Below are 7,319 nucleotides of genomic sequence, written 5' to 3' on the forward strand. Positions count from 1 at the left end.
ACTCATTAAGCATTATGAACCGAAACCAAATAACCTTCCTAGTTTTCAAATTCGTCAAAACACAAAGTTTATAGCAATCCGGCAACCTCCACTCCAACATCAATTGTACTTCAATTTTCACTTCCTAGTTTTTCTACAACTACCTAGTTTACAAAATTACACACCACAATAACAGAACACAACAATACCATAGTCTTTTGCTTTTTAAAAACAATTGAAAAAGAAACGACATCCCAAACATAAATGAGCATCGAGTTGCTGAGTCACCTCCGGGCTCGGGCAAGGTTCGGCGCTTTCTGATTTTCTGTCCACTGCAGGTGTGATGGCCGACCACGGCGAGGCAGGTAGCAAGCTTGGACCGCGGCGAGCGAGGTAAGGATGAATAACCGGAGAGTTCGTGATAGCCGTGACTCGTGAGGCGGAGAATAGGAGGGAGCCTCAAGGCTGAGCACAGCTCAAACTTGTGAGGGAAAGGCCGTCAAGAAACGTGAATCAAATAGAGAAGAGGAGGAAATAGGGAAAATGAATTGAGTGAGTTTGTAAATACTGACTGTGAAAGATGACAACTAAGGCCAAGGGATTTTAGGTTTTTTTAAAATTTATATATTGTTAATTGATTTAATTGAATATATTGTATGACCAATTCAATTAATTTTATCTGAAATTTTTGTCACTTTATAATTTTTTTATTTTATTTAAAATATTTATAAAATAAATTTAATATATCTATTTGAAAGAAAATCATATGTAAAACTTAAATTATAATCAATATATTACTTACAAAACTTGAAATGTAATAAACATGTTATATATATTCATACAATAACAAAATAAAACTCTTAATATTTAATTTACATTAATATTTATAGACTGCGTTATTAAAATTGCATATATATAATATGTACCTATAAAGTGAAAAAAAATAATAATTTATTAGGAAAAGTATATTTTAAGGCTAAAAAAGTAACTGAGCAGAATGCTTAAACACAAACCAAATGCGAGTCATAAATCTATTATTAAAATATACTTTCAATTAGATACTAATATTTTAAGTAATATAAGAAAAATATAGTATAAATCAATTAAAATATTTTTAAGTTATTTATTCCATACAATAATATTTCTTTTAATTAATGGGTAAGATAAATTAGAACAATATTAAAATCTTGAATCTTTTATTATTTTTTATTTAATTTTTCAGTATTGTTACTTTACCTAAAAATGTATTTGACACTATTATTAATAGATAAATATTGTGGAAAAAAATTATAATAATAAAAGGATTATCATGCATAAATAATATTAAATATTTTACTTGTTAAATATAATACTCTCAATAAAGATTTAAAAGTAGATGTTTTTCTTTATATTATATATGTTTCTATCTTCTATTTATGTTTTATATATATATTTCTAACTACATTATTATTTATAGTGCATGATATCATATTGTAATACTCGGCCCCAAAAAAGGCATGAAATATTTTGTTATTATTAAATTATTTTTATTTAATTGAAATTATGAGAAAAAAATTAAAGACGATATTGAAAACAATAGGAGCTCAAGTGGGAGCCTCAAGGCTGAGCACAACTCAAACTTGTGAGAGAAGGTCGTCAAGAAACGTGAATCAAACACAGAATTTGAGGAAATAGGGAAGATGAGTTGAGTGAGTTTGTAAATACTGACTGTAAAAGACCGACAACCAGGGCCAATGACGATGAGTCGATTCATGCGCCGGATAAATTTTAGGATTTTTTAAAATTTATATATTCTTACTTGATTCAATTAAACAAATTGTTTGACAAATTCAGTTTAAACCGGTTCAATTAATTTTGTCTGAAATTTTTGTCACTTCATAATTTTTTTATTTTATCTAAAATATTTACAAAATAAATTTAATATGTCCAATTGAAAGATAATCATGTGTAAAACTTAAATTATACTCAATATATTATCTACAAAACTTGAAATGTAATCAACATGTTATATATATTCATACAATAACAAAACAAAACTCTTAACATTTAATTTACATTAACATTTATAGACTTCGTTATCGAAATTGCATATATATAATATGTACCTATAAAATGAAAATAATAATAATAATTTATTAGGAAAAGTATACTTTGAGGCTAAAAAAGTAATTAAACAGAATGCTTGAACACAAACCAAATGTGAGTCATAAATCTATTATTAGAACATACTTTCAATTGGATACTAATATTTTAAGTAATATAAGAAAAATATAGCATAAACCAGTTAAAATATTTTTAAGTTGTTTATTCCATACAGTAATATTTTTTTTTAATTAATGGGTAAGATAAATTAGAACAATCTTAAAATCTTGAATCTTTCATTATTTTTTATTTAATTTTTCAGTATTGTTACTTTACCTAAAAATATATTTGACACTATTATTAATAGATAAATATTGTGGAAAAAAATTATAATAATAAAAGGATTATCATGCATAAATAATATTAAACATTTTACTTGTTAAATGTAATAATCTCAATAAGGATTTAAAGTAGATGTTTTTCCTTACATTATATATGTTTCTATCTTCTCTTTATGTTATATTTCTAACTACATTATTATTTATAGTGCATGATATCATTATGTAATACTCGGCCCCAAAAAAGGCTTGAAATATTTTTTTATTATTAAATTATTTTATTTAATTGAAATTATGAGAAAAAAAAATTAGGGACGATATTGAAAACAATAGGAGCTCAGGTGGGAGCCTCAAGGTGGAGCACAGCTCAAACTTGTGAGGGAAGGTCGTCAAGAAACGTGAATCAAACACAGAATTTGAGGAAATAGGGAAGATGAATTGAGTGAGTTTGTAAATACTGACTGTGAAAGACCGACAACCAGGGCCAAGGGCGACGAGTCGACTCATGCGCCGGATGGATTTTAGGTTTTTTTAAAATTTATATATTCTTAATTGATTCAATTGAACAAATTGTTTGACCAATTCAGTTTAAACCGGTTCAATTAATTTTGTCTGAAATTTTTGTCACTTCATAATTTTTTTATTTTATCTAAAATATTTACAAAATAAATTTAGTATATTCAATTGAAAGATAATCATATGTAAAACCTAAATTATACTCAATATATCACCTACAAAACTTGAAATGTAATCAATATCTTATACATATTCATGCAATAAGAAAACAAAACTCTTAACATTTAATTTACATTAACATTTATAAACTATGTTATCGAAATTACATATATATAAAATGTATCTATAAAGTGAAAAAAAAAAAATTATTAGGAAAAGTATACTTTGAGGCTAAAAAAGTAATTAAGCAGAATGTTTTAACACAAACCAAATGCGAGTCATAAATCTATTATTAGAACATACTTTCAATTAGATACTAATATTTTAAGTAATATAAGAAAAATATAGTATAAACCAATTAAAATATTTTTAAGTTGTTTATTCCAGACAGTAATATTTTTTTTAATTAATGGATAAGATAAATTAGAACAACATTAAAATCTTGAATCTTTCATTATTTTTTATTTAATTTTTCAGTATTGTTACTTTACCTAAAAATATATTTGACACTATTATTAATAGATAAATATTGTGGAAAAAAATTATAATAATAAAAGGATTATCATGCATAAATAATGTTAAACATTTTACTTGTTAAATGTAATAATCTTAATAAGGATTTAGAAGTAGATGTTTTTATTTACTTTATATATGTTTCTATCTTTTATTTATGTTATATATATATATATAGATATATATATTTCTAACTATTTATAGTGCATGATATCATTATGTAATACTTGGCCCCAAAAAAGTCAATAAATATTGTTTTATTATTAAATTATTTATTAAAATTTATTTTATTTAATTTATTTTTATTTAATTAAAATTATGAGAATAAAAAATTAGGAACGATATTGAAAACAATAGGAGCTCATGTGGGAGCCTCAAGGCTGAGCACAGCTCAAACTTGTGAGGGAAGGCCGTCAAGAAATGTGAAACTGTAGCGCCCGGACCAAGAAAAAAAAAAAAAAAAAAAGCCACGTCGGCAGCCACGTCAGCAGGCCCGGTCAGCAGTCCCGGCCAATCGAGACCTGCTACGTGGCAAAATCACGTCGTTCCAAAAAGGGCCACGCTGGCGATCCGCGTGGGCACGATCGGACGGCCCAGATCGAGCGTGCGATCGGACGGCCCAGATTTAAACGCACGGACGACCCAGATTTAATCAAAAACGGACGGCTCAGATTAAAACAAAATGGACGGCTGAGATCAAAAGGCAAGGGGTTATAAATAGAACCCCCACACCAGACCACAAACCCTAGTCGCCTGCCACTCGCCGAAGAAGACGAACCAGAAGCCGGCCGCCGCCACCCGTCGCCGCACCGGAGGAACTTCCGACCGCCGATCGAGGTAAATTTCGTACCCCCGACTCATTTTTCCACGCTGATTCCTCCTGTGGCCAAATCGGAGCCAAAATCCCGGCCAAACGGCCGGAATACACGGCCGAAGCCCAGCGGCGCCGCCGCGCCCTTCTCGATTTTTGCCTCCGATGAGGCCCTTCCCGGCCTCCGTTTGATGCAATTTTTATATCACCGTGATCACCATTATTTTCTCTACAGGTTGACCGGAGCCGAATCACCAAAACATGAATCTCGTCGGAGAGCCGCCGCACCCGAGAGCGCCGCCGCCGGTAAGCTCCGTTTTTTCGTGATTTTTTGGCCCCCCGAGGGCCCTAGGGTTGTTTTCTTGCAGGGACCGATGCGAGTGTGGCCGAATTCGGCCGGAAACGGCTGAAAACAGCCAACCCGAGGCGAATCGCCGCCGCCAGCGGCGGCGCCGTCGCCGGAGCACGGCGGAGCCGCCATGCCGGAGTTGCGATTTGGGCCGAAAGGGGCCCTGGGCCTAATTTGGGATTTTTTTTGGAACACGTGCAGGTACCAGTAGTGCGTTTCAGTTCCCCGAGGAAAATTCAGGGAAAATTAGGGACAGCCTGCAAGCGCACTGTGAAGCCGTGTTCGGACCTCGAAATGAGTAAGGACCCCTCACCTTATTTCCTATCACGGTTTTAAAGTTCAATAAATGATAAAACGGTATTTCATGAATCAACGAATGTGTGAAATTGCTTAAGGTCGCTAATGGAGCCCAAGTCTAGTGTATTTGTCGGTTAACTGTTATTTGGCATGTTTTACAGTTTTAAATGTAGCATGAGGTTCGATGTTTTCATTTTATAGTTTCGTGTGCATGTTGTACTGTTTTATTGATTATGGATTAAATGACCGGGATATTGATGCTGTATGTTGTCTGTTTAGCATAAATTACTGTTTGCTTGCTTGTATGTGGATTAATGATGCTGGCTGAGGAAAAAGAGAATGAAAAATTATGTAAATGGATAATGGTATAATGTGGTCAGCCTGACTAGATATCCTGGGAGATGGTGGACGGACCGGGTCTGTAGGGAACCCTACCGGGATTGTGGTCTCCCATACCGGATGGGGTATGGGGACGGCCAGTTTCACCCTCATACCGGACGGGGTAATGAGGTCTATGTTTTGGCGCCCATACCGGACGGGGTATGGGGACGGCCCGTTTCACCCTCATACCGGGCGGGGTAATGAGGTCTATGGTTTGGCGCCCATACCGGACGGGGTATGGGGACGGCCCTGGAATTTGATTTCAAGTGTTAAGGATTAACGGGTAGTGGGACCCCTATGGACCCCCACGGATACTAGTAGGCTGGTAAATAAGGAAAAGATATGTTGTATAATGATTGAATTACAAAAGGCGTGATAAGTGTTATGTTTTACAGTTTATATGATTCCATGATTATGATAATATTATTGCTTTCGTATATTGTTTTATAAATTCCACCGAAGTAAGTGGATGGTAAAGGTTTTATTATTAATAAAATGATTTGTCGTAAATCATGCTCCATTGGTCTTTTGTGTTTTCTACCCACCTTTACCTCCGTGACGGTGAGATATCGTGATGTCTTTACTGGGCTAGTGTAGCTCATTCCTTATTTAATCATTTCAGATCAAGAAGACATCGTTCCCGAGCCGGTTCCGCAGGAGGACGACGAAGGGGACGCCTAAGGACTTCATAGTCACATTCGTAGTTTTTACTTTCAAGTTTCCCCTTTAGGTAGTTTAATCTTTTATATTTTGCGAGCACGTTTTTGGTTTTAGTGTAAGCGATGTTAATCAATTTTGTCTTCGCTTCCGCATTTGATATTTATAATATAATTTCCATTATGAATTACCGGGGCTGCTACAGAATCAAATAGAGAATATGAGGAGGGAAGATGAGTTGAGTGAGTTTGTAAATATTGACTGTGAAAGACTGACAACTAGGGCCAAGGGCGACGAGTCGACTCATGCGCCGGATGGATTTTAAGTTTTTTTAGAATTTATATATTCTTAATTGATTCAATTAAACAAATTGTTTGATCAATTTAGTTTAAACCGGTTCAATTAATTTTGTCTGAAATTTTTGTCACTTCATAATTTTTTTATTTTATCTAAAATATTTACAAAATAAATTTAATATATCCAATTGAAAGATAATCATATATAAAACCTAAATTATACTCAATATATCACCTACAAAACGTGAAATGTAATCAACATGTTATATATATTCATACAATAACAAAAAAAACTCTTAACATTTAATTTACATTAACATTTATAGACTATGTTATCAAAATTGCATATATATAATATGTACCTATAAAGTGAAAAAAAAAATTATTAGGAAAACTATACTTTGAGGCTAAAAAAGTAATTGAGCAGAATGCTTGAACACAAACCAAATGCGAGTCATAAATCTATTATTAAAACATACTTTCAATTAGATACTAATATTTTAAGTAATATAAGAAAAATATAGCATAAACCAGTTAAAATATTTTGAAGTTGTTTATTTCAGACAGTAATATTTTTTTTAATTAATGGGTAAGATAAATTAGAACAACATTAAAATCTTGAATCTTTCGTTATTTTTTATTTAATTTTTCGGTATTGTTGCTTTACCTAAAAATATATTTGACACTATTATTAATAGATAAATATTGTGCAAAAAAAATTATAATAATAAAAGGATTATCATACATAAATAATATTAAACATTTTACTTGTTAAATATAATAATCTCAATAAGGATTTAGAAGTAGATGTTTTTCTTTATATTATATATGTTTCTATCTTCTATTTATGTTATATATATATATATTTCTAACTATATTATTATTTATAGTGCATGACATCATTATGTAATACTTGGCCCCAAAAAAGGCTTGAAATATTT

At 31.9% G+C, this 7,319-nt stretch overlaps 1 protein-coding gene across 2 annotated transcripts in view; it reads right to left on the bottom strand.

Annotated features, from left to right (window-relative positions):
* NRPC1 (nuclear RNA polymerase C1) overlaps window positions 1-553 on the bottom strand; it is a 53,371-nt gene extending 52,818 nt beyond the window's left edge. Inside the window, exon 1 of one of the 2 annotated variants that reach the window (XR_002541189.2) lies at window positions 268-553. The gene's annotated coding sequence lies outside the window, so the exon portion shown is untranslated. The remainder of the gene's footprint in view (window positions 1-267) is intronic. The other variant, XM_022052006.2, reaches the window with a different exon arrangement.
* Window positions 554-7,319: the final 6,766 nt, after the last annotated feature.

Source organism: Carica papaya, chromosome 7 (genome assembly GCF_054855325.1).
Source record: "Carica papaya isolate Zhongbai chromosome 7, ASM5485532v1, whole genome shotgun sequence".
Classification (NCBI taxonomy): Eukaryota; Viridiplantae; Streptophyta; class Magnoliopsida; order Brassicales; family Caricaceae; genus Carica; species Carica papaya.